At 41.6% G+C, this 27,965-nt stretch overlaps 1 long non-coding RNA gene across 1 annotated transcript in view; it reads left to right on the top strand.

Moving 5' to 3' along the window:
- The window catches only part of LOC137615797 (uncharacterized), a 51,328-nt gene extending 26,692 nt beyond the window's left edge, over positions 1 to 24,636 (top strand). Inside the window, exons 5-8 of the long non-coding RNA XR_011039262.1 lie at positions 4,966 to 5,190; positions 14,835 to 15,061; positions 20,372 to 20,601; positions 24,176 to 24,636. This is a non-coding gene — a long non-coding RNA (uncharacterized lncRNA). The remainder of the gene's footprint in view (positions 1 to 4,965; positions 5,191 to 14,834; positions 15,062 to 20,371; positions 20,602 to 24,175) is intronic.
- Positions 24,637 to 27,965: the final 3,329 nt, after the last annotated feature.

Genomic DNA, 27,965 nt, shown 5'->3' with positions numbered 1-27,965 from the left:
CACAAGGATGTGTGCAAGAGACTTTGGGCCACTTGGGGTAAACCATCCATAGATCTCTTTGCAACCTCGCTGACCAAGAGGCTTCCAATCTATTGCTCTCCAATCCCGGACCCAGCAGCAATACATATAGATGCTTTCCTCCTAGATTGGTCACATCTGGATCTCTACGCATTCCCACCGTTCAAGATTGTCAACAAGGTACTGCAGAAGTTCGCTTCTCACGAAGGGACAAGGTTGACTTTAGTTGCTTCCCTCTGGCCCGCGAGAGAATGGTTCACCGAGATACTTCGATGGTTAGTAGACGTTCCCAGAAGTCTTCCTCTAAGGGTAGACCTTCTACGTCAGCCACACGTAAAGAAGGTACTCCAAAGCCTCCACGCTCTTCGTCTGACTGCCTTCAGACTATCGAAAGACTCTCGAGAGCTAAAGGCTTTTCGAAGGAGGCAGCCAGTGCGATTGCTAGAGCAAGGAGAGCGTCTTCCATTAGAGTCTACCAATCGAAGTGGGAAGTCTTCCGAGACTGGTGCAAGTCAGTTTCTGTATCCTCGACCAGTACCTCTGTAGCTCAAATAGCTGATTTTCTCTTATACCTGAGAAAAGGACGATCCCTTTCAGCTCCCACTATCAAGGGCTACAGAAGCATGTTGGCATCGGTCTTCCGGCATAGAGGCTTAAATCTTTCCAACATAAAGATCTGCAAGACCTCCTTAAGTCTTTTGAGACCACCAAGGAGCGTCGTTTGGCTACCCCTGGATGGAATTTAGACGTGGTACTAAGATTCCTCATGTCAGACAGGTTGGAGCCGTTACAATCAGCCTCCCTGAAAGATCTCACTCTTAAGACTCTTTTCCTGGTATGCTTAGCCTCGGCTAAAAGAGTCAGTGAGATTCATGCCTTCAGCAAGAACATCGGATTTTCGTCGGAAAAAGCCACTTGTTCGCTGCAACTTGGTTTTCTAGCCAAATATGAGCTGCCTTCTCGGCCTTGGCCTAAATCTTTCGATATTCCCAGCTTATCGGAGATCGTCGGCAATGAACTAGAAAGAGTCTTATGCCCTGTTAGAGCTCTTAAGTTCTATTTAAAGCGTACTAAACCTTTACGAGGCCAATCTGAAGCTTTATGGTGTTCAGTTAAGAAACCATCCTTGCCTATGTCAAAGAATGCTTGGTCAGACTTTATCAGATTGTTAATACGAGAAGCTCATTCACATCTGAGTGAGGAAGACCGAACTTTGCTTAAGGTGAAGACGCACGAAGTTAGAGCTGTAACAACTTCCGTGGCCTTTAAGCAAAATATATCTCTGCAAAGTATAATGGACGCAACCTATTGGAGAAGCAAGTCAGTGTTCGCGTCATTTTACTTGAAAGATGTCCAGTCTCTTTACGAGAACTGCTACACACTGGGACCATTCGTAGCAGCGAGTGCAGTAGTGGGTGAGGGCTCAACCACTACAATTCCCTAATTCCATATCCTTTTAATCTGTCTCTTGAAATGTTGTTTTTTATGGGTTGTCCGGAAGGCTAAGAAGCCTTTCGCATCCTGGTTGATTTGGCGGGTGGTCAAAGTCATTTCTTGAGAGCGCCCAGATTAGGGGGTTTGAGGAGGTCCTGTTGTATGGGTTGCAGCCCTTGATACTTCAGCTCCTAGGGGTCTGTCAGCATCCTAAGAGGTTCGCGAGGCTCCGTAAGGAAGACGTACTTATTAGGCAGAGTAATCGTCTAAGTCGACTTCCTTACCAGGTACCTATTTATTTTGTTTTTGTTATTTTGATAACTTCTAAAATTAAATAAAAACTCTTAGCTCATAAGATGTAAACATATTTAACTGGTCTCTACCCACCACCCTGGGTGTGAATCAGCTATATATTCACCGGCTAAGTTAAATATTTAAAAATGATATTTTAATTATAAAATAAATTTTTGAATATACTTACCCGGTGAATTTAAATTAAACGGCCCTCCCTTCCTCCCCAATAGAGACGCAGTGGGATGAGGAGAAAATTGAGTCTTTGTTTACATAGAGTTTGGTATCTGGCCAACAGTTGGCGCTGGTGAGCACACCCGCAACCTGTATAGCGATCGCTAGCGAGTTTTTTTGAACAGTTTTTTGTCTGTCGAGCAACAGAGTTGCAGCTATATATTCACCGGGTAAGTATATTCAAAAATTTATTTTATAATTAAAATATCATTTCTCTTACTCTCACCTCGTCATATGCCATTTTCAACCTTTCCTGATATTTACTTTTTACCCCCGGTTTTATTAACTCTTCAACCCTCACTAGCTCCCTTTTACATCCACCTACTCTATTCCCCCACTCTTTTGCTACAACTAATTTTCCTTCCACCAAAAAATGATCAGACATACCGTTAGCCATACCCTTAAACACGTGCACGTCTTTCAATCTTCCAAACATTCTTTTAGTTATCAACACATAATCCATTAATGCCCTTTCTACTACTCCTCCATTTGCCACTCTTACCCATGTATACTTATTTTTATCTCTCTTTTAAAAAAAGCTAGCACTTATTACCATCTCTTGTTCAACACACATATCTACCAGTCTCTCACCACTCTCATTTTCACCTGGTACGCCATACTTCCCAATGACACCTTCTACCTCTCCAGCGCCCACTCTAGCATTTAAGTCACCCATAACAACTACATAATTCCTTCTACCCAGTCCTTCTACACACCTAGTTAATTCATTCCAGAACTCATTCCGCTCTTCTTCACTTTTCTCACTACCTGGCCCATACGCACTGACAAACGCCCAACATTCCCTACCCAACCTAACCCTTACTCACATTAACCTAGATGATGTCTCCTTCCATTCCACTACTTTACCTGTCATACATTCACTCGGCAATAAAGCCACACCCTCTCTCGCTCTTCCCCTTTCAATCCCAGACACTCTACCAGACATTTCACCAAACATCACTTCACCCTTTCCTTTCATCTTTGTCTCACACAAGGCCAATACATCCATCCTTCTACTTCTAAACATACTTCCAATCTCACATCTTTTACTCTATCGTACTACATCCACGCACATTCAAACACCCCAAAACTAGAGTGCGGGGAGCAGTCACTCTCCCCCCAGCTCCATCTCTTTGATGATGTCTCACAGGAATTTCTGCCCTTTATAAACTATAAAAACGAATAATACACATGAAGTAGAATAGTGTTTCTGAGTGTACCCTCAAGCAAGAGAACTCTACCCCAAGACATGGAAAGGCCATAGTACAGAGGCTATGGCACTACCCAATACCCAAGACTAGAGAACAATGGTTTGATTTTGGAGTGTCCTCTAAAATGAGCTGCCTACCATAGATAAAGTCTCTTCTACCCTTACCATGATGAAAGTAGCCAATGAACAATTACAGTGCAGTAGTTAGCCTCGTGGTGCCAAGTGAATGAAGATAATTTCTACTTTAAAACTGAAAAGAAAGAGAGACTGGCGCATCAGTTACCACTTACTGCTAGAATATACTGTAGCTTTGTTTACTAAGGTCATCTGTTTACTAAAGGGAAATGGAAAAATTTTACTGATAAATGTCGACTAAGCCGACCTGGAAAAAGCAATATGAACATCAGATGAATATAGAAATAAATTTTGTTAGTAAAGTTTTTTTTATATCATTGATAAAGATCTTGTGTTGTGATGTAATTTGTATTTCTTTGATTTTGATGTCACTTAGTATTAGGATATTTATGCGCATCAGAAGGGAAATTTTTTTTTTTTTTTTTGGAGAAAATTTTCTTCCCTTAATTCACTATGTCGAGGCGTGTCATTTAGGTCCGACAAGATTATATAAGGGAACCTCATTAAAAAATGTAATCTAGGACCAATTTGATTACTAATGATGTAAGTTGGTATTACTGGCTGTTAAGGAAGACAAGACAGATGCCTTAAAGTTGGCGAGTCATTATCTTGTAATGTACTGAATCTGGGAAAAGTATATCGTTGGGCTGAATATGTTGAATGGGAAAGAAATTTCCCCATGGCTACCTCCGCTACCTGATCCCGTCTTGATGTGCAAACAGCTCAAGAAGGGAGGGACATTCGAGACATATTAGGTAATCCTAATAAACTGTACAGCTGGATTAATGCTAAACGAACAGGGGTCAGTGCTGTGAGTGCTAAAGCTGATCCAACAGAAATCAACCCTCTAGGAACCTCTATTTCAGTTTTACAGATGCCTCAAACTTTAAAGATTAGGAACCTCGTCCTTCACCTAGGAAATATGATAGTCTTCCCTAGAGAAACCTGGCACTGAGGAAAAACCGTGAGACCGAATTAAGTCGCAATCAAATAGTCTTGATTCCAAACAAACTGAAGATGCTAAACCTATTTAACATGGAGGTTTCAGCCTCCGAGAAATCTCTTAGAACCAACACGTCCCCGGAGTTAACACCTCTGTCCTTTTCTGAGCTGAGAAATTTATATTTCATTATATATATCATATACTTAATATAAGTGTGTCTTAGCACAGACTTGCAGGGCATTTAAGAATGCTGGATTCCAGTTCAAAACATTTTACCTGCCAGTTACATCAACATTCATATGTATCATATGAAAAGGTGATAAAAATGTTACTGATGATCGGTAATCATTACTATTCAAGTGGCGATCATTATAGATTTTCAAACTTTTCTATTTGGTACTTTCGATATTTCATCCTGAGTACCTGACATTCATACAGCCTAGTGTGTTAGGATTCATTTCTTCTTTCTTTTTGTGACTGGTGTTGTAGCTCCTTAGCTGTGGATATTCAATGGGATTTACTTAATGCTGTAGGTTCTTTAATTGTGTAATGATGTATAAAATAGTGAATGAATTCCATGAATTATATCTCCTCGTCACTACCTCTGAACATGATGCAAGCAAGCAAGCACTGTATTACTGTTTAATTTGACAAGATTTGAGTGTTTTAAATTGATTAGTTATTTTTTGGTCTTTTTCAGGTCCAGTTGATGAGGTCCATTAGTGGAAAGTAATGCAGAAGTATCTAGTTGACTGTTCTGTTGATGGAATTATTTTCATTGCAATATCAAGTTAATTGATAGTTGCAATAGGAAATTGTTATGACTGAAGAAAACATGAATTGTATGTATTGAGAGACTATCGACTTTGAGAAATATTCGATGAAAAGGTCTTTTTTGGAAGAAGCCGAGTATCCTCAGAGTGAAGTAAGTGGAATTAAGAGATAATTTTAGTATTATGTTAATCATAGGGATAATTCTATTACTGAATTCAATGAGAAAAATCTCATAGATTTCTAGTCTTTATTTCTATTAAATATTTCTACCAATTAATTTTATAAAAGAAATTTTTAGTAGAAAAATTATATTACACAACTGTATTCAGGTTTTCCGCATAACCACAGTTTTTTGAGTCTTAAATATATGATTCAGTCAGTGGTTGAATTACTCTATGACTGTTCGTAGTTGAATGCAAATTTTGTTTATATGTACCTCCCCTATTGTTCATAATGCCACTTCTCCAGAATCTCATTTTTGTCTATCTTTACCCATAACATTTTGAAAATTTAAAAATTTCCCCATTTTCTTTCCCATCAGTAAAGACATGGCCTAAGTAAAGGAAGGAACATTCTAGTGGCAAGTGGTAACTGATCAGCCAGTCTTTTTCTTTTCCATTTGTCAGTTGTGATATCACACCTATAAAGATTGATTGTTTATTACTATAAAGATAACTTCTGCTAGTTTTGCTCAGGGATTGTTTCTGGATGTTTAATTTCTACATTCCGTTTGTGTATTGTGTCAGGAAATACTTTGATTTATAGAAACATTGTGAAAAGTTTGTTTCCCTCAGGATACCTCACATGAAAGTGTGTTTCAATGGCTGCCAATCAAAATAAAAGATCATAGCACTAAGGGGGAAAAGACAGGGAACACTGATAGTTGATTGTAGCTGGGATGACAGCAATAATGACAGGCCTCCATGTGATTATTGCTTGAAAGTGAAGGGTCATAATATGATTAGGGTAACTACTTCCCTTGAATAATCTAGAAACCTTTCATTGGAGAGAATTTTAGTAGTACTGTAGCTTAATGGCCTACCACATTGGTTTTTGCATAACATTATCTGGAAGAATGTTGGTACGCTTAGTGGCTACAGAACTTGTAGTCTAAATAATTTAAGAGTCTTTTTGGTTTTAAACTATCTCATATAAAATGAATGGGATTTTAATTCAATGATGAATTTGGTATCAATCAGAGGTGTCATTTAGAACAAGAGATATCATTTACAGACGAGCTGAAGTCCTTTATTTCAAATATCATTATTAAACATTCTGTAATCCCATTTTTTTCAATATTAATCTTACCCGATGATCATGTAGCTGTCAACTCCGTTGCCCGACAGAAATCTACGGTCGGGATACGCCAGCGATCGCTATCCAGGTGGGGGTGTACACAACAGCGCCATCTGTGAGCAGGCACTCGAGTACTTCTTGTCAACAAGAACTCAATTTTTCCTCTGTCGTGCCGCCGGCAAGACCTACTTGGATACGCTGTTGATTTTGGAGTTATTGTTCACGATTGGTGATGTATTTGCTCTAAAGTTTAGCCTTCGCTGTTCAGGAAGCTTTATCCTTAGCTTAGCAAGCTTTTGGAATTAATTTGATTTATTGGTTAACGAACTTTGCTTAATTTTGGAATTCCCCCTTGACTACTTCTAAATTCAAGATGTCTGACCAGTCCCAAGTTCCTAAATACAGGCAGTGTAGTGTTAGGACTTGTACTAGGCGTCTTCCGAAGGCCTCTATAGATCCTCACACCGTATGTTCCAATTGTAGGGGTAAATCCTGTCAATTGGAAGATCGATGTGGGGAATGTGCTGGGCTTTCGGAATTCGATTTTAACGAATTCCTTAGATATGCACGTAGGTTAGAGAAGGAGAGAGATAGGAGGAGTTCTTCTCGCTCTGTGGATTTTTCCTCTCCCCATGCCCCTCAACCTTTTCCTTCCCCTGTGGTGGTGACTCCCGAACCTGCTACGAGTGCTCAGCCTGCAATGGCTGATATGTTGCGTGCCATTCAGGCTCTCGGTGAGAAGGTGGAGTCGTTGGTTAGTGACCGCAATCAGCTCTTGGCAGATGTCAGAGAGCTGAAAGCGAAGAGTGCAGTGGGAAGTGTTAGTGCTAGTGATGTGCATAGTGTCAGTGTCAGTGTTGCGCATGAGGGTACATCTGTGCGTGCCAGTCATCCTCCCAGTCCGGGACCTCTTGCAAGCTCCCAAGCCCAGGGGAGAAGCAATGTCGAAGGACCAAAGGGTTCGGCAGGCCTTGATCGGCGCACGGATGTATCCTCAGTGGTTGCGGACGTATCTGTTAAGGATCGTCCCATCCACATACAGACGAATGAGCCCTTACATTCCTCGTCTGTGGAAGAAGTTTCCAGGAGGAAACGGTGGACCAAGGTCTCACGACCGCTCAAACGTAAGGTCCCTTCCGAGTTAGTCCAACGGCCCAGGTGTAGCCACTGGGTCAGTTCGGACTCGCCACAGTCATCTGATGACTGCACACCTCCCAAGAGAGGTAGAGTGGTTCCTCAACAGGCTACTGCTCCGTCTGTTGTTGCTCCAACCACAGTAGACCCTAAGTGGTCCATGCTGCAGACTATGCAGTCTCAGCTTGCGGCATTCATGCAGGAGTATCATGCCGAGAAAGTTAACACCTCTCCTGTTAACCTACAACCCGCAGAGGTTGTGCGCTCAGCAGATACTGCGGCTGCCTGCTCCCACACTCCACCTGTGAGAGCTCCTCCACCGATGCGCAGTCCTCCCTGCCAGACGCATGTTCTTGCTGCACCATCTGCTAACATGCGTGAGCTGCCGCATCAGGAGTTGCCGGGTTCCAGCACTATGCGGCATTCTCCTCAACCCATGCAGCATGCTCTGCATACCTTACAGCATGCTCCGCATACCATGCAGCATGAGCCGCATACCTTACAGCATGCTCTGCATACCATACCGCATGCTCCTCAGCCCACCGCAGCCCCTCCCACACACCAGCCCTCTGCTATTGTTGTTGCCAGCTCGCAGACCGACCAGCAGAGGCATGATGTTGGATCCGCAGGTACGCATGCACCCGTTCTGCCGGATTCAGCCGTTCAGCTTGCTGCTCTGCCTTTGCCACTCACAACTCAACTTTCGGATGATGATGTATCGTATGATGAAGCTGCACATCTGGATGAACCTCACTCTGATATTGAAGGACACAAGTCTTCGCCACCCTCCTTAGACTTTCGCAAAGTCCTTGCCTTGTTCAGGGACTTGTATCCTGAGCATTTTGTGTCTGCAACCTCTCGTTCTCCTCCCTCCGAGTTTGCTCTGGGCATGCAGTCTGCTGCGCCTGCCTTCACCAAGCTTGTTCTCGCCAGATCATCTAGGAGAGCTTTGAGGGTTATGGGGGACTGGTTGCATTCCAAGAAGCAACTGGGAAGGACCTCTTTTGTGTTTCCTCCTCCCAAGCTTGCTTCTAAGTCGAGCGTCTGGTATGCCACGGGAGAGGAACCCGGCTTGGGGGTTCCTGCCTCTGCCCAGGCCGACTTCTCAAGTCTGGTTGACTCTCCCCGCAGGTTGGCTATGAGACGTTCGAAGATCTGCTGGTCCTTTTCCGATTTAGATCATCTGTTGAAGGGAGTCTTTCGTGCCTTCGAGATATTCAACTTCCGCGATTGGTGTTTGGGAGCCTTAAGCAGGAAGACTTCCCCTTCAGATAAGGACTCGGCCATGCTGATCATGTCTAGCATGGACAAGGCAATTCGGGATGGGTCTGGTGAACTTGCGGCTTCATATGTATCAGGAGTCCTTAAGAAGAGAGAACATCTTTGCTCCTTCTTATCTGCTGGTATCACTCCTTGCCAGAAGTCAGAGTTGTTGTTTGCTCCTCTCTCCAAGTGTCTGTTTCCGGAGGAGTTGATTAAGAGGATGGCTGCCTCACTTATCCAGAAGGATACTCATGATCTGATGGCTTCTTCTGCACGTAAGGCTAAAACCTTACCTTCCGTGCCTAGACCCTTCCGCCCTGCAGCAGTTGACACTCCTGCTTCTAGGTTCATCCCGCCCTTTCGTGGCAGAACCTCCAGCAGAGGAGGTACCCGTGCAGACAGTCACCGTGGCAAGTCCAAGAAGGGTTCCAAGTCCGCAAAAGGCAAGTTTTGACTTCCTTCCTCTCCAGACAGCAGTAGGAGCCAGACTCAAGACCTTCTGGCAAGCTTGGGAGAGCAGAGGTGCAGACGCTCAGTCTGTGAAGTGGCTAAGGGAGGGATACAGAATTCCGTTCTGCCGCAATCCCCCTCTAGCTACATCTCCCATCAACCTCTCTCCCAACTACAAGGAGAAGGACAAGAGGCTAGCGTTGCAACAAGAGGTGTCGCTCTTGCTACAAAAGGAAGCGGTGGTCATAGTCCGGGATCATCAATCCCCGGGCTTTTACAACCGTCTCTTCCTGGTAGCCAAGAAGACAGGAGGTTGGAGACCGGTGCTGGACGTCAGTGCTCTCAATGCTTTTGTCACCAAGCAGACGTTCACGATGGAGACGACGAAGTCAGTCCTAGCAGCGGTCAGGCAGGAGGACTGGATGGTCTCGTTAGACCTGAAAGACGCATACTTTCACGTCCCCATCCATCCAGACTCCCAACCTTTCCTAAGATTCGTCTTTGGAAAGGTTGTGTACCAGTTCCAAGCCCTGTGCTTTGGCCTAAGCACGGCACCTCTTGTGTTTACCAGACTGATGAGGAATATTGCAAAATTCCTTCACTTGGCAGACATCAGAGCCTCCCTCTATTTAGACGACTGGCTTTTAAGAGCTCCCACAAGTCGTCGCTGTCTGGAGAATCTCAGATGGACTTTGGATCTGACCAAGGAACTGGGCCTCCTGGTCAATTTAGAGAAGTCCCAGCTCGTCCCATCCCAGACCATTGTCTACCTGGGTATGGAGATTCAGAGTCGAGCTTTTCGGGCTTTTCCGTCGGCCCCAAGGATCAACCAAGCCCTAGAATGCATCCAGAGCATGATGAGAAGGAACCGATGCTCAGTCAGGCAGTGGATGAGTCTAACAGGGACACTTTCATCGCTGGCCCTGTTCATCGAGTTAGGGAGACTCCACCTCCGCCCCCTTCAGTATCATCTAGCTGCTCACTGGATAAAGGACATGACGCTAGAGACGGTCTCAGTTCCTGTTTCCGAAGAGATGAGGTCTACTCTAACGTGGTGGAAGAACAGCATTCTTCTCAAGGAAGGTCTACCATTGGCTGTTCAGACCCCCGACCACCGTCTCTTCTCGGACGCATCAGACACGGGCTGGGGTGCGACATTGGACGGACAGGAATGCTCGGGAACATGGAATCAGGAGCAAAGGACACTTCACATCAATTGCAAGGAGTTGTTGGCGGTTCATCTGGCCTTGATAAACTTCAAGTCCCTCCAGCTAAACAAGGTGGTGGAGGTGAACTCCGACAACACCACAGCCTTGGCTTACATCTCCAAGCAGGGAGGGACTCATTCGAGGAAGTTGTTCGAGATCGCAAGGGACCTCCTCATTTGGTCAAAAGATCGAAAGCTCACGCTGGTAACGAGGTTCATTCAGGGCGATATGAATGTCATGGCAGATCGCCTCAGCCGGAAGGGTCAGGTCATCCCCACAGAGTGGACCCTTCACAAGAATGTTTGCAGCAGACTTTGGGCCCTGTGGGGTCAGCCAACCATAGATCTGTTCGCTACCTCGATGACCAAGAGGCTCCCGTTGTATTGTTCTCCGATTCCAGACCCAGCAGCAGTTCACGTGGATGCCTTTCTGCTGGATTGGTCCCATCTCGACCTGTATGCATTCCCGCCGTTCAAGATTGTCAACAGGGTACTTCAGAAGTTTGCCTCTCACAAAGGGACACGGCTGACGTTGGTTGCTCCCCTCTGGCCCGCGAGAGAATGGTTCACAGAGGTACTGCAATGGCTGGTCGACGTTCCCAGGACTCTTCCTCTAAGAGTGGACCTTCTGCGTCAACCTCACGTAAAGAAGGTACACCCAAACCTCCACGCTCTTCGTCTGACTGCCTTCAGACTATCGAAAGACTCTCAAGAGCTAGAGGCTTTTCGAAGGAGGCAGCCAGAGCGATTGCCAGAGCAAGGAGGACATCCACTCTCAGAGTCTATATCACTCTAAATGGGAAGTCTTCCGAAGCTGGTGCAAGGCCAATGCAGTTTCCTCAACCAGTACCACTGTAACCCAGATTGCTGACTTCCTGTTACATCTAAGGAACGTAAGATCCCTATCAGCTCCTACGATCAAGGGTTACAGAAGTATGTTGGCAGCGGTTTTCCGCCACAGAGGCTTGGATCTTTCCACCAACAAAGATCTACAGGACCTCCTTAGGTCTTTTGAGACCTCAAAGGAACGTCGGTTGTCCACTCCAGGCTGGAATCTAGACGTGGTCCTAAGGTTCCTTATGTCATCAAGATTTGAACCGCTCCAATCAGCCTCTTTTAAGGACCTTACATTAAAAACTCATTTCCTCGTGTGCTTAGCAACAGCTAAAAGAGTAAGTGAGATCCACGCCTTCAGCAGGAACATAGGTTTCACATCTGAAACGGCTACATGTTCCTTGCAGCTCGGTTTTTTGGCTAAAAACGAGCTTCCTTCACGTCCTTGGCCTAAGTCGTTCGAGATCCCAAGCCTGTCCAACTTGGTGGGGAACGAACTAGAGAGAGTACTTTGCCCAGTTAGAGCTCTTAGGTACTATCTAAGAAGGTCAAAACTATTACGAGGACAATCAGAAGCCTTATGGTGTGCTATCAAGAAGCCTTCTCTACCAATGTCTAAGAACGCAGTTTCTTACTACATCAGGCTTCTGATTAGAGAAGCGCATTCTCATCTGAAGGAAGAAGACCTTGCTTTGCTGAAGGTAAGGACACATGATGTGAGAGCTGTGGCTACTTCAGTGGCCTTCAAACAGAACCGTTCTCTGCAGAGTGTTATGGATGCAACCTATTGGAGAAGCAAGTCAGTGTTCGCATCATTCTATCTCAAAGATGTCCAGTCTCTTTACGAGAACTGCTACACCCTGGGACCATTCGTAGCAGCGAGTGCAGTAGTAGGTGAGGGCTCAGCCACTACATTCCCATAATCCCATAACCTTTGTAACCTTTCTCTTGAATACTTTTTATTGTTGTTCTTTGGGTTGTACGGTCGGCTAAGAAGCCTTCCGCATCCTGGTTGATTTGGCGGGTGGTCAATTCTTTCTTGAGAAGCGCCTAGGTTAGAGGTTGTGATGAGGTCCTTTAGTATGGGTTACAGCCCTTTATACTTCAGCACCTAAGAGTCGTTCAGCATCCTAAGAGGACCGCTAGGCTCAGTAAGGAAGACGTACTTAATAAAGGCAGAGTAATGGTTTAAGTCGACTTCCTTACCAGGTACTTATTTATTTTATGTTTGTTATTTTGAATAACTAATAAAATGAAATACGGGATACTTAGCTTCTTTGTTAACATGTATGCTGGTCTCCACCCACCACCCTGGGTGTGAATCAGCTACATGATCATCAGGTAAGATTAATATTGAAAAATGTTATTTTCATTAGTAAAATAAATTTTTGAATATACTTACCCGATGATCATGAATTAAAGAACCCGCCCTTCCTCCCCATAGAGAACCAGTGGACCGAGGAGAAAATTGAGTTCTTGTTGACAAGAAGTACTTGAGTACCTGCTCACAGATGGCGCTGTTGTGTACACCCGCACCTGGATAGCGATCGCTGGCGTATCCCGACCGTAGATTTCTGTCTGGCAACGGAGTTGACAGCTACATGATCATCGGGTAAGTATATTCAAAAATTTATTTTACTAATGAAAATAACATATCAAACTATATTTTGAGATATTTATTAAAAGGATTGAAGACCTGATTAGTAAACCTTAACCTTGGTATTTTAAGAACAGTAACAACATTAAATTAGAGGATTATAGATCTTTTATTTATAAACTATAAAAACTTTAATAAAAACCAAGAATAATAGACATGAAATAGAATAGTGTCTCTGAGTGTACCCTCAAGTAAGAGAACTCTACCCCCAAAACATTGGAAGGCCATAGTACAGAGGCTATGGCACTACCCAATACCCAAGACTAGAGAACAATGGTTTGATTTTGGAGTGTCCTCTAAAATGAGCTGCCTACCATAGATAAAGTCTCTTCTACCCTTACCATGATGAAAGTAGCCAATGAACAATTACAGTGCAGTAATTAGCCTCGTGGTGCCAAGTGAATGAAGATAATTTGTACTTTAAAACTGAAAAGAAAGAGAGACTGGCGCATCAGTTACCACTTACTGCTAGAATATACTGTAGCTTTGTTTACTAAGGTCATCTGTTTACTAAAGGGAAATGGAAAAATTTTACTGATAAATGTCGACTAAGCCGACCTGGAAAAAGCAATATGAACATCAGATGAATATAGAAATAAATTTTGTTAGTAAAGTTTTTTTTATATCATTGATAAAGATCTTGTGTTGTGATGTAATTTGTATTTCTTTGATTTTGATGTCACTTAGTATTAGGATATTTATGCGCATCAGAAGGGAAATTTTTTTTTTTTTTTTTGGAGAAAATTTTCTTCCCTTAATTCACTATGTCGAGGCGTGTCATTTAGGTCCGACAAGATTATATAAGGGAACCTCATTAAAAAATGTAATCTAGGACCAATTTGATTACTAATGATGTAAGTTGGTATTACTGGCTGTTAAGGAAGACAAGACAGATGCCTTAAAGTTGGCGAGTCATTATCTTGTAATGTACTGAATCTGGGAAAAGTATATCGTTGGGCTGAATATGTTGAATGGGAAAGAAATTTCCCCATGGCTACCTCCGCTACCTCATCCTGTCTTGATGTGCAAACAGCTCAAGAAGGGAGGGACATTCGAGACATATTAGGTAATCCTAATAAACTGTACAGCTGGATTAATGCTAAACGAACAGGGGTCAGTGCTGTGAGTGCTAAAGCTGATCCAACAGAAATCAACCCTCTAGGAACCTTTATTTCAGTTTTACAGATGCCTCAAACTTTAAAGATTAGGAACCTCGTCCTTCACCTAGGAAATATGATAGTCTTCCCTAGAGAAACCTGGCACTGAGGAAAAACCGTGAGACCGAATTAAGTCGCAATCAAATAGTCTTGATTCCAAACAAACTGAAGATGCTAAACCTATTTAACATGGAGGTTTCAGCCTCCGAGAAATCTCTTAGAACCAACACGTCCCCGGAGTTAACACCTCTGTCCTTTTCTGAGCTGAGAAATTTATATTTCATTATATATATCATATACTTAATATAAGTGTGTCTTAGCACAGACTTGCAGGGCATTTAAGAATGCTGGATTCCAGTTCAAAACATTTTACCTGCCAGTTACATCAACATTCATATGTATCATATGAAAAGGTGATAAAAATGTTACTGATGATCGGTAATCATTACTATTCAAGTGGCGATCATTATAGATTTTCAAACTTTTCTATTTGGTACTTTCGATATTTCATCCTGAGTACCTGACATTCATACAGCCTAGTGTGTTAGGATTCATTTCTTCTTTCTTTTTGTGACTGGTGTTGTAGCTCCTTAGCTGTGGATATTCAATGGGATTTACTTAATGCTGTAGGTTCTTTAATTGTGTAATGATGTATAAAATAGTGAATGAATTCCATGAATTATATCTCGTCGTCACTACCTCTGAACATGATGCAAGCAAGCAAGCACTGTATTACTGTTTAATTTGACAAGATTTGAGTGTTTTAAATTGATTAGTTATTTTTTGGTCTTTTTCAGGTCCAGTTGATGAGGTCCATTAGTGGAAAGTAATGCAGAAGTATCTAGTTGACTGTTCTGTTGATGGAATTATTTTCATTGCTATATCAAGTTAATTGATAGTTGCAATAAGAAATTGTTATGACTGAAGAATACATGAATTGTATGTATTGAGAGACTGTATCGACTTTGAGAAATATTCGATGAAAAGGTCTTTTTTGGAAGAAGCCGAGTATCCTCAGAGTGAAGTAAGTGGAGCTAAGAGATAATTTTAGTATTATGTTATTCATAGGGATAATTCCATTACTGAATTCAATGAAAAAATCTCATAGATTTCTGGTCTTTATTTCTATTAAATATTTCTACCAATTAATTTTATAAAAGAAATTTTTAGTAGGAAAATTATATTTCACAACTGTATTCAGGTTTTCCGCGTAACCACAGTTTTTTGTCTTAAATATGATTCAGTCAGTGCTTGAATTACTCTATGACTGTTCGTAGTTGAATGCAAATTTTGTTTATATGTACCTCCCCTATTGTTCATAATGCCGCTTCTCCAGTTCTCCAGAATCTCATTTTTGTCTATCTTTACCCATAACATTTTGAAAATTGAAAAATTTCCCCATTTTCTTTCCCATCAGTAAAGACATGCCCTAAGTAAAGGAAGGAACATTCTAGTGGCAAGTGGTAACTGATCTGCCAGTCTTTTTCTTTTCCATTTGTCAGTTGTGATATCACACCTATAAAGATTGATTGTTTATTAATATAAAGATAACTTCTGCTAGTTTTGCTCATGGATTGTTTCTGGAAGTTAAATTTCTACATTCCGTTTGTGTATTGTGTCAGGAAATACTTTGATTTATAGAAACTTTTTGAAAAGTTTGTTTCCCTCAGGATACCTCACATGAAAGTGTTTCAATGGCCGCCAATCAAAATAAAAGATCATAGCACTAAGGGGGAAAAGACAGGGAACACTGATAGTTGATTGTAGCTGGGATGGCAACAATAATGACAGGCCTCCATGTGATTATTGCTTGAAAGTGAAGGGTCATAATATGATTAGGGTAACTACTTCCCTTGAATAATCTAGAAACCTTTCATTGGAGAGAATTTTAGTAGTACTGTAGCTTAATGGCCTACCACATTGGTTTTTGCATAACATTATCTGGAAGAATGTTGGTACGCTTAGTGGCTACAGAACTTGTAGTCTAAATAATTTAAGAGTCTTTTTGGTTTTAAACTATCTCATATAAAATGAATGGGATTTTAATTCAATGATGAATTTGGTATCAATCAGAGGTGTCATTTAGAACAAGAGATATCATTTACAGACGAGCTGAAGTCCTTTATTTCAAATATCATTATTAAACATTCTGTAATCCCATTTATCAAACTATATTTTGAGATATTTATTAAAAGTTTTGAAGACCTGATTAGTAAACCTTAACCTTGGTATTTTAAGAACAGTAACAACATTAAATTAGAGGATTATAGATCTTTCATTTATACATACATACATATACCAAGGCACTTCCCCCAATTTTGGGAGGTAGCCGACATCAACAATGAAACAAAACAAAAAAGGGGACCTCTACTCTCTACGTTCCTCCCAGCCTAACAAGGGACTCACCCGAGTTCGGCTGGTACTGCTAGGGTGCCACAGCCCACCCTCCCACATTATCCACCACAGATGAAGCTTCATAATGCTGAATCCCCTACTGCTGCTACTTCCGCGGTCATCTAAGGCATCGGAGGAAGCAGCAGGGCCTACCGGAACTGCGTCACAATCGCTCGCCATTCATTCCTATTTCTAGCACGCTCTCTTGCCTCTCTCACATCTATCCTCCTATCACCCAGAGCTTCCTTCACTCCATCCATCCACCCAAACCTTAGCCTTCCTCTTGTACTTCTCCCATCAACTCTTGTATTCATCACCTTCTTTAGCCGACAGCCATTTTCCATTCTCTCAACATGGCCAAACCAGCTCAACACATTCATATCCACTCTAGCTGCTAACTCATTTCTTACACCCGTTCTCACTCTCACCACTTCGTTCCTAACCCTATCTACTCGAGATACACCAGCCATACTCCTTAGACACTTCATCTCAAACACATTCAATTTCTGTCTCTCCATCACTTTCATTCCCCACAACTCCGATCCATACATCATAGTTGGTACAATCACTTTCTCATATAGAACTCTCTTTACATTCATGCCCAACCCTCTATTTTTTACTACTCCCTTAACTGCCCCCAACACTGCAATCTTCATTCACTCTCTGACGTACATCTGCTTCCACTCCACCATTTGCTGCAACAACAGACCCCAAGTACTTAAACTGATCCATCTCCTCAAATAACTCTCCATTCAACATGACATTCTACCTCGCACCACCTTCCCTTCTTGTACATCTCATAACCTTACTCTTACCCACATTAACTCTCAACTTCCTTCTCTCACACACACTTCCAAATTCTTTCGCTAATCGGCCAAGCTTCTCTTCTGTGTCTGCAACCAGTACAGTATCATCCGCAAACAACAACTGATTTACCTCCCATTCATGGTCATTCTCGCCTACCAGTTTTAATCCTCGTCCAAGCACTCGAGCATTCACCTCTCTCACCACTTCATCAACATACAAGTTAAACAACCACGGCGACATCACACATCCCTGTCTCAGCCCCACTCTCATCGGAAACCAATCACTCACTTCATTTCCTATCCTAACACATGCTTTACTACCTTTGTAGAAAATTTTCACTGCTTGCAACAACCTTCCACCAACTCCATATAACCTCATCACATTCCACATTGCTTCCCTATCAACTCTTATCATACGCTTTCTCCAGATCCATAAACGCAACATACACCTCCTTACCTTTTGCTAAATATTTCTCGCATATCTGCCTAACTGTAAAAATCTGATTCATACAACCCCTACCTCTTCTAAAACCACCCTTTACTTCTAAGACTGCATTCTCTGTTTTATCCTTGATCCTATTAATCATTACTCTACCATACACTTTTCCAACTACGCTTAACGAACTAATACCTCTTGAATTACAACACTCATGCACATCTCCCTTACCCTTATATAGTGGTACAATACATGCACAAACCTAATCTACTGGTACCATTAACAACACAAAACACATATTAAACAATTTCACCAACCATTCAAGTACAGTCACACCCCCTTCCTTCAACATCTCAGCTCTCACACCATCCATACCAGATGCTTCTCCTACTCTCGTTTCATCTAGTGCTCTCCCCACTTCATATATTGTAATCTCTCTCTCATTCTCATCTCCCATCACTGGCACCTCAACACCTGCAACAGCAATTATATCTGCCTCCCTATTATCCTCAACATTCAGTAAACTTTCAAAATATTCCGCCCACCTTTTCCTTGCTTCCTCTCCTTTTAACAACCTTCCATTTCCATCTTTCACTGTCTCTTCAATTCTTGAATCAGCCTTCCTTACTCTCTTCACTTCTTTCCAAAACAACTTCTTATTCTCTTCATATGGATGACCCAATCCCTGACCCCACCTCAGGTCAGCTGCCCTCTTTGCCTCACGTACCTTGCGCTTTACTTCCACATTTTTCTCTTTATATTTTTCATACTTCTCTATACTATTACTCTGCAGCCATTCATCAAAAGCCCTCTTTTTCTCTTCCACTTTTACCTTCACTCTTTCATTCCACCATTCACTGCCCTTTATAAACTATAAAGACTTTAATAAAAACCAAGAATAATAGACATGAAGTAGAATAGTGTTTCTGAGTGTACCCTCAAGCAAGAGAACTCTACCCCAAGACATTGAAAGGCCATAGTACAGAGGCTATGGCACTACCCAATACCCAAGACTAGAGAACAATGGTTTGATTTCGAGTGTCCTCTAAAACGAGCTGCCTACCATAGATAAAGTCTCTTCTACCCTTACCATGATGAAAGTAGCCAATGAACAATTACAGTGCAGTAGTTAGCCTCGTGGTGCCAAGTGAATGAAGATAATTTCTACTTTAAAACTGAAAAGAAAGAGAGACTGGCGCATCAGTTACCACTCACTGCTAGAATATACTGTAGCTTTGTTTACTAAGGTCATCTGTTTACTAAAGGGAAATGGAAAAATTTTACTGATAAATGTCGACTAAGCCGACCTGGAAAAAGCAATATGAACATCAGATGAATATAGGAATAAATTTTGTTAGTAAAGTTTTTTTATATCATTGATAAAGATCTTGTGTTGTGATGTAATTTGTATTTCTTTGATTTTGATGTCACTTAGTATTAGGATATTTATGCGCATCAGAAGGGAAATTTTTTTTTTTTTTTTTGGAGAAAATTTTCTTCCCTTAATTCACTATGTCGAGGCGTGTCATTTAGGTCCGACAAGATTATATAAGGGAACCTCATTAAAAAATGTAATCTAGGACCAATTTGATTACTAATGATGTAAGTTGGTATTACTGGCTGTTAAGGAAGACAAGACAGATGCCTTAAAGTTGGCGAGTCATTATCTTGTAATGTACTGAATCTGGGAAAAGTATATCGTTGGGCTGAATATGTTGAATGGGAAAGAAATTTCCCCATGGCTACCTCCGCTACCTGATCCCGTCTTGATGTGCAAACAGCTCAAGAAGGGAGGGACATTCGAGACATATTAGGTAATCCTAATAAACTGTACAGCTGGATTAATGCTAAACGAACAGGGGTCAGTGCTGTGAGTGCTAAAGCTGATCCAACAGAAATCAACCCTCTAGGAACCTCTATTTCAGTTTTACAGATGCCTCAAACTTTTAAGATTAGGAACCTCGTCCTTCACCTAGGAAATATGATAGTCTTCCCTAGAGAAACCTGGCACTGAGGAAAAACCGTGAGACCGAATTAAGTCGCAATCAAATAGTCTTGATTCCAAACAAACTGAAGATGCTAAACCTATTTAACATGGAGTTTTCAGCCTCCGAGAAATCTCTTAGAACCAACACGGCCCCGGGGTTAACACCTCTGTCCTTTTCTGAGCTGAGAAATTTATTTTTCATTATGTATACCATATACTTAATATAAGTGTGTCTTAGCACAGACTTGCAGGGCATTTAAGAATGCTGGATTCCAGTTCAAAACTCTTTACCTGCCATTTACATCAACATTCATATGTATCATATGAAAAGGTGATAAAAATGTTACTGATGATCGGTAATCATTACTATTCAAGTGGCGATCATTATAGATTTTCAAACTTTTCTATTTGGTACTTTCGATATTTCATCCTGAGTACCGGACATTCATACAGCCTAGTGTGTTAGGATTCATTTCTTCTTTCTTTTTGTGACTGGTGTTGTAGCTCCTTAGCTGTGGATATTCAATGGGATTTACTTAATGCTGTAGGTTCTTTAATTGTGTAATGATGTATAAAATAGTGAATGAATTCCATGAATTATATCTCCTCGTCACTACCTCTGAACATGATGCAAGCAAGCACTGTATTACTGTTTAATTTGACAAGATTTGAGTGTTTTAAATTGATTAGTTATTTTTTGGTCTTTTTCAGGTCCAGTTGATGAGGTACACTAGTGGAAAGTAATGCAGAAGTGTCTAGTTGACTGTTCTGTTGATGGAATTATTTTCATTGCAGTATCATGTTGATAGATAGTTGCAAAAAGAAGTTGTTATGAGTTAAGAAAACAACTGGAAATGTATGAATTAAAGCTGTATAGACTTTAATTGAGAACTTCCTAGATAAGGTCTTTGTTGGGAGAAGCACAATGTCCTCAGAGTAAAGTAAGTGAAACTTGAGAGTATTTTATTTATCAATGTTATTCACAAGGATAATTCTAACAGAATTCAACAGGACAAAATTTCAGATTTCTAGTGTTTATTTCTATTATTTGTTCCTACCGATTTAATTTCATAAAAGAAATTTTTAGTGTTGGGATTATACTTTACAACTGTATTCAGGTAATTCAATATCATGATGCATCATTGTACTGATTTAAATCCTTATCATATGATTCAGTCATAGTGTTAGAATTACTAGAGTATTTGTTGTTGAATGCAAATTTTATTTATATGTACCTCCCCTATTGTTCATAATGCAACTTTTCCATAATCTCATTTTTGTCTCTCTTTACCCATAACATTTTGAAAAATTAAAAATGTTCCCAATTTGTTTCCCAACAGTGAACACATGGCCTAAGTAGAGGAAGGAACACTCTAGTGGCAAGTGGTAACTGATCAGCCAGTCTTTGTCTTTTCAATTTGCCAGTCATGTTATTTGTGATCAGACCTCGAGATTGTTTGTGTCTGAGTGTACCCTCAAGCAAGAGAACTCTTACCCAAGACACTGGAAGACCATGGTACAGAGGCTATGGTATTACCCAAGACTAGAGAACAAAGGTTTTATTTTTGGAGTGTTCTTCTCTCAGAACAGCTGCTTACCATAACTAAAGTCTCTTCTACATTTCCTAAGAATAAAGTAGCCACTGAACAATTACAATGCTGTTGTTAGCCACTTGAGCAAAGAAATAAGAAATTTTAATAATAAATTTTTAAAATCCTATACTAACCTTATGTTGATAATCACAACCACCCTCCTCCCTTTTGCTTTGTAATGTCAAGAGGATAGAGATAATTTGTACTTTGAAACTAGAGAGACTGGCGCATCATTAGCATTTATGCTAAGAATGGTCCATTACTAAGGTCATCTGTTTACTAAAAAGAACATGGTAGAATTATACAGGTATTATTATTATTATTACTAGCTTAGCTACTACCTTAGCCTTAGTTGGAAAAGCAGGATTATGTAAGTCCAGAGGTTCCAACGGGAAAAATAGCTCTGTGAGGAAAGGAAATGAAGAAAGTAAATGTAATGAACAATTTACATAAAATTTAGTCTTATGCGGATACAAACTTCAGAGTCATTTATATGGGGTTACTACTAATCATGTTTTCTATAACTTGCCAATCAAAGTTTTGGTTGATTGTGTTATGCTTTGTGCTGGGCAAATGCAGCGCATGCGTAAGAGCAAGCGGTAGCTAGTCTGCACAACTCTACTGGTCAGGAAGTGAGAGGTTGGTCTCATACTTCCTCTTTACGATGGAGTCTTTTGCACTCATTTTGTTATCCCTTCTGATGTTAAGCTCTCTTGACTTGTGTATTTTATTAATTCATGGTCATTTAAGTGACTATTCATTAACTGTGCATTGAGTTTCTGCTTATGTCCAGTAAATCTCGATATTTACGGGATAGAGACTTCTGCCTAGACAAGAGATGTCCAGGAAAATATCCATGTAAAAATTGTAGGTAGTGATCACCTTCCCAGTGGTAAAGTTATTTTTTTCATTGAGGAACCATCACGAGATTTCTACGTTGCTGAGTCTCCTTTCAATGGGAGTTAGAGAAAAACCTCATTCTCTGCAGTGAGAACCTCCCTTAAATTTTTTATGTCGAGAGTTACCCGATACCTTATCTTCAGGCGACATATCTTCCAGAAGAGTGTCGATTACGCACAACGAGACCTGGCGGCGGCAGGTCTAAGCACATCAACCAGGATGATGAAAAATGAACAGGGAATCTAGAGTTGTGAGAGCTTTCCCCCCTAAGTCATGAGGCAACAGGTTTCGAAGAGGAAAGTCTATAATTCCCAACACGTTCTCACGAACTAAGTTTGCCATATGATTTTTAGAAGCCTTATGATAGGGGTGGCCAGACTGCATCAGCTGCAGGCACTCCCCCAAGGCTTCCCAGAACTATGCATTCCTTTCAACTCGCCCTCTCCTTAAACAAGATTGTGAAGTTGAGTATGATATTCACCCCGATACTAATGCTTATCAGGATTTAAGCCGGATCATCATTACTGGCTTAGCCCTTACGAAGCAAGTAGGAAATGACCTATTTCGTCTTGTCACAAGTCGTTTTGGATGATTGAAGATTGCACTCGCCTTGTTTAAGGAGTTTGTAGTCAGGGCCTAGAACCTAGCAGACTTCAAAAGTTCTTCATCTCTTCCCTACAGGAACGGAATAGCAGTGACCAAGGTGACTTGTCTTCCTGTTTTAGGAGGACATGACTGCTTTTCCTTTAACGACGGAAGGAGTAAGAGAAAATTTTTTAGAACAGTTTATTTTTGGCTTTGAGGGAGATTTGGTCATACTCTGGCTGGCAAGGAGCAGGTGGTGTATCCCAGATTTGAGCCCAGAAAGTTTGATATAGCGGATTGATCCCAGCTCAGAGGAGGAACCTGTTGGATGTAAGCCGAATATCAATAAAATGCCTGCCCATTACCTACAGATCCCTGGTTAATGGTATCCTTGGGCTTTGGTTGGGCTTTGGTAGTAGCTTAACAGGACAAGAAACATGTTGCAGATTAAATCTATAGTGAGAGGTATATCAACTACCCACTCTACACCTTTTTTACCCTTCCTGGGGCTGCTGTAGTAGGCACCCCTTTATTTACTACATCGGACGCTAGATTTAGGACAGCCAAATGATCAAGCAACTTCCCCCTCCCCCCCCCCATATGAGGAGGAGGGCAAAATATATGTAACTAATTTTCATAATGACCAAACATTCCTCCAACATGAATATAGGTATTCCTTGACTGTCTACCAGATCCTTGTAGTTTCCTAGCCTAACACCGCTTCATCTTCATAAATTTCCAATTAAAAGACAACGGTTTATATTCATGTAAGAACAAATGACAAATTTGTGAAGCAAGTTATATTTTTTCCAACTTCACAAATCTGAGTTATCTAACTTAGGCTAAAGGTCAAAGTGAGAGCTCTGTGGCCTGCCGACAGCATCCAACGCCCCCTTGCTAAAGATTTTACAGCTGAATCCAGCTTCACTGAAAGTATACTCCTATTAAAGAGCTCTGGTTTGTATAGTTAGGAAAAATACAAATTACTTTTAACACTTTGGATATTTCATTATCATCTATAATAGTATACTTTCTGTAGGACATAGAAGCATTGTGGATACCAGTTCAAGTATCTTATGGGTATATACAATTTAGTTGCTGGTTACATTAACATTCATTTATCGCAGATTATATTTATTCGGTATTTTTCATATTATTTCATCTTGGGTACCTGACAATCATACAGCTGAGTGTACTGGGAATTCTCACTGATTGGTGTCAGAACGCTTTAGCTCAGCTGTAAATATTGAATTTAGATTATTTTTACAGCCTTAAGTTTTTTTTAATGATTTGTTATGATGTATAAAAAAAGTGAATGAATTCCATGAATTATAACTCTTCGTCACTACCTCTGAACACAAATCAGGCAAACGCTTCTACTGTTTTAATTTGACAAAATTAAGTATTTTTTAATTTACAATTTTCTTTTGTCTTTCAGGTCCAGTTGAGGTACATTAGTGAAAATAATGCAGAATGATTTAGTTGACTGTTGTATTAAATGAAGTAATATCAGGTGCTAAAAGAGATAATTGAAGAAAACAATCAGAAGTTGTATGAATTAAGCTGTATAATACTGTTTTAACTTGGATTAAAATATTTATCCTTGGAGTGCAGGAAGAGGAACTTGAGATAGTTTTACTACTTTTAGGTATTCAGTAAGATAATTGAGTTCCAAATTCAGCAAGAGAAAAAGGCAATCCACCTTGCTATTTTATTATCATCATCCTTGTGATTCAATTCTTTGATATTGTGTCACAATGTTGAAATTACTTACCGATTGTTTGGCGTTAGTTTTTTCATGTCATTGAAAGTGTCTTTTGTTGATGTATGGTGGATTTCTTTGTTTATGATATCGCTGAAAGAGAAAGTTTTCACTCTTCGAAAGGATTTTTTTTTATTTGGGGGGGGGGGGGGAATTGCCTTTACTAAAGAATTAAGCCAAGTTATGTCAGGTACTATATTAAGGTAGAACAAGATTTAAAGGAAAATTATTGAAAAATTTCTCTGGACATGCTTGTATGCAAATAATTTCATTAAATCTTTCCTGAGAACCATGTGCTGCTCATTTTTTCAATGAAAAAACCTGTCCATTTTAAAAAATAAAAATTATAAAGATTTCTACTAAGATATTAACTTGTCTCCTGGCAACACGTTAAGGTCAGATGCCGTGCAGAGAGACTCCAGTGCCCCTCCTACCTTCTGTCGCTGTGCTTAAGCGACACATGACAGGCCACTGATTGCTGCGAGGACATACAGTACTCTGCTTTGTTGCTTTAGCAGTCAAGTCCTTCATGTGAAACTGAATTTCAGCGTGTTGAACTCCAGCAAAAGCTTCTCTACTGGCGAGGGGCGGCAGTTTCATTAATGAGGCGTGGGTAGAATTTGGTTCATTGGGCAGCATTGTAAAAGAGTAGGGAGCAGTGTTGAGCAGGAAGGTGGGCGAGCAGCGGTCACTCAAGGAGTTGCCAATGTGGCAAGCTGATAAGGGTCTCAACGAAAAGATGAGCTGGACGTAACTATTTAAACAAGATAAGCTTACAAGCAACCAATTGAGGGTAACAATGCCATAAAACTACGGCAATATTAAACATGTTTTTCTGTTATCAGTGTGGGGGGGAGAGAGAGCAATACCATACAGTGTATGAAATAAAAGTGCATTGCAATGTGTTCTCCTCTGAAGATTAAAAACAGGACAATCTACTAAAATATTACAAATTCGTAGATAATTTGTATTTTTCCTAACTATACAAACCTTAGCTATTTAATAGGGGTTATTACTTTCGGCGTAGCTGAAATGACGAGCCATTAGAATTTTAACGGGGGTAGGGAGGGTAGCATGCTTCCTCCCCCCCTCACACACACACACACCTGTGCTTAAGCTCACTTTGCTTAGAGGTAGGACTTCAAGGGGGATAGGGCTGGTGGGCAAGTTTGATTAAATAGCTAAAGTTTGTATAGTTAGGAAAAATACAAATTATCTACGAATTTGTCATTTGTTCCGTAACTGACATACAAACCACGCTATTTGATAGGGGTGACTCACCCATTAGGAAGGGTGGAAAGTCCCGGCCAGTACTGGCTTTTGGCTTTGCCCGGGGACTATTAGCTTAATACTAGGAACATAAGGAAACATGGTTTACCTGCAGTGGTTTGAGGTCAGCTGTGCAGAGAACCCAGGATGCTGCTTTCCCCAAGAGAGGGGAAGATGAAGAAAAGAATAAGGGCCAGACAAACCTTTTCATTCATGCAGACTAAGACCGGGTAACAATGCCCTCAACCCTCTGCTACTTGTCCACTAAGGAGCCTGATGTTTTAAACCAGCTGTTGTGCAGCCACCACAGGGCTGATAGAAAACGTATCGAGCCTCCTGTGGGTCACGTCTTGCAGGTAGTGGGCTGTGAAGGTCGTCTGATGCTTTCACACCCCAGCTTGAAGAACCTGCCTCACTGAGAAATTTTTCTTGAAGGCCAGGGACGTAGCTACGCTCCTGACATCATGTGCTCTAGGGCGACGTGACGGAGGAGGGTCTGGATTCAGGGACAGATGAATCCATGCCGAAATGGTGTTCTTGGTGACCCTCCTCTTAGTCCTCACAAACAATGCCTGCACCTGGGGACGGACTGCAGCCGTTCTTTTGAGATATAGCCGCAGACTCCTTACTGGACACAGTAGGAGATGGTCTGGGTCATTTGTTACAGAACGAAGACTCGAAATCTGGAAGGAGTCGAACCGAGGGTCCGGAACCCGCGGATTTTGAGTCTTAGCAATAAACTTGGGGACGAATTTGAACGTTACCTTCCCCCATCCCATTGAATGGGCGATGTCATATGAGAGACCATGTAGTTCACCGACTCGCTTGGCCGAGGCCAAAGCTAGTAGGAACACCGTCTTCTAAGTTAGGTGGCGATCTGAAGCCTGGCGTAATGGTTCATAGGGAGGTCTCTTAAGAGACCTGAGAACTCGAACCACATTCCATGGAGGTGGTCTCACTTCCGACTGAGGGCAGGTAAGTTCATACCTTAGTATGAGTAGGGAAAGTTCCAGCGAGGAAGAAATGTCCATTCCTTTGAGCCTGAAGGCTAGACTTAAGGTTGAGCGATAGCCTTTCACCGCTGAGACTGAAAGGCGGATTTCTTCCCGCAAATACACGAGGAACTCTGCTATTGCTGGAATAGTGGCATCGAGTGGAGAGATACCCCTTCCACGACACCAACCACAAAAGACCTTCCACTTTGCCTGGTAGACAGATGCGGATGACTTTCGCAGATGTCCAGACATCCTAATTGTAACTTGTTGCGAAAATCCTCTCTCAGCGAGGAGATGCTGGATAGTTTCCAGGCGTGAAGTCGTAGTGAAGCTACGGCTTTGTGGAAGATGTTGGCATGTGGTTGTCTGAGTAGCTCGTGTTGTAGAGGGAGTTCTCTCGGAAGTTCCGTTAGGAGTTGCAGAAGGTCCGGAAACCATTCCGTGTGATGCCATAGCGGAGCAATGAGTCATTGAAAGGTTGACCGATATTCTGGTCTTGTTGAGCACCCTCCTCAACAGACAGAACGGGGGAAAGGCGTACACGTCAATGTTGTCCCATCGTTGTTGGATGGCATCTTGCCAGAGTGCCTTGGGATCCGGGACTAGGGAGCAGTAGAGCGGAAGCTTGAAGTTCAACGCTGTCGCGAACAGATCCAGTCGGGGAACCCCACAAAGTCAGGAATTTGTTGGCTACTAGATGATCCAAAGACTACTTGGTACTTCACTATCTGAGACGCTCTGCTCAGATTGTCGGCGAGTACATTCCTCTTGCCTGGAATGAAACGTGCTGATAGTGGAATCGAGTGGACTTCGGTCCATCTCAGTATCTCTACTGCGAGATGGGATAGCTGCTTCGAAAAGGTACCTCCTTGAAGATTTATATGGAGGCACTTTTCTGATTCTGACCACAGGCCTGAGGTCCTGTGTTGCAGAACGTTGGCCCCCCCACCCTTTCTTTGAGGCGTCCGAAAAACAGCATCAAATCCCGGGGGGAGGACGAGAAGATCCACTCCTCTAAGTAGGTTCTCGTCTGTCACCCACCACTGGAGGTCCGTCCGTTCCGCAGGTCCCATAGGGATTATGACGTCCGGGGAATCGTAACCTTGATTCCACCGGGACTTGATTCACCATTGTAGGGATCTCATCCTGAGGCGACCATTGGGAACTAGACGAGCCAAAGATGAGAGGTGACCGAGGAAACG

Source organism: Palaemon carinicauda, chromosome 22, assembly GCF_036898095.1.
Source record: "Palaemon carinicauda isolate YSFRI2023 chromosome 22, ASM3689809v2, whole genome shotgun sequence".
Taxonomy (NCBI): Eukaryota; Metazoa; Arthropoda; class Malacostraca; order Decapoda; family Palaemonidae; genus Palaemon; species Palaemon carinicauda.
This window is presented reverse-complemented; position numbering and strand designations above follow the sequence as displayed.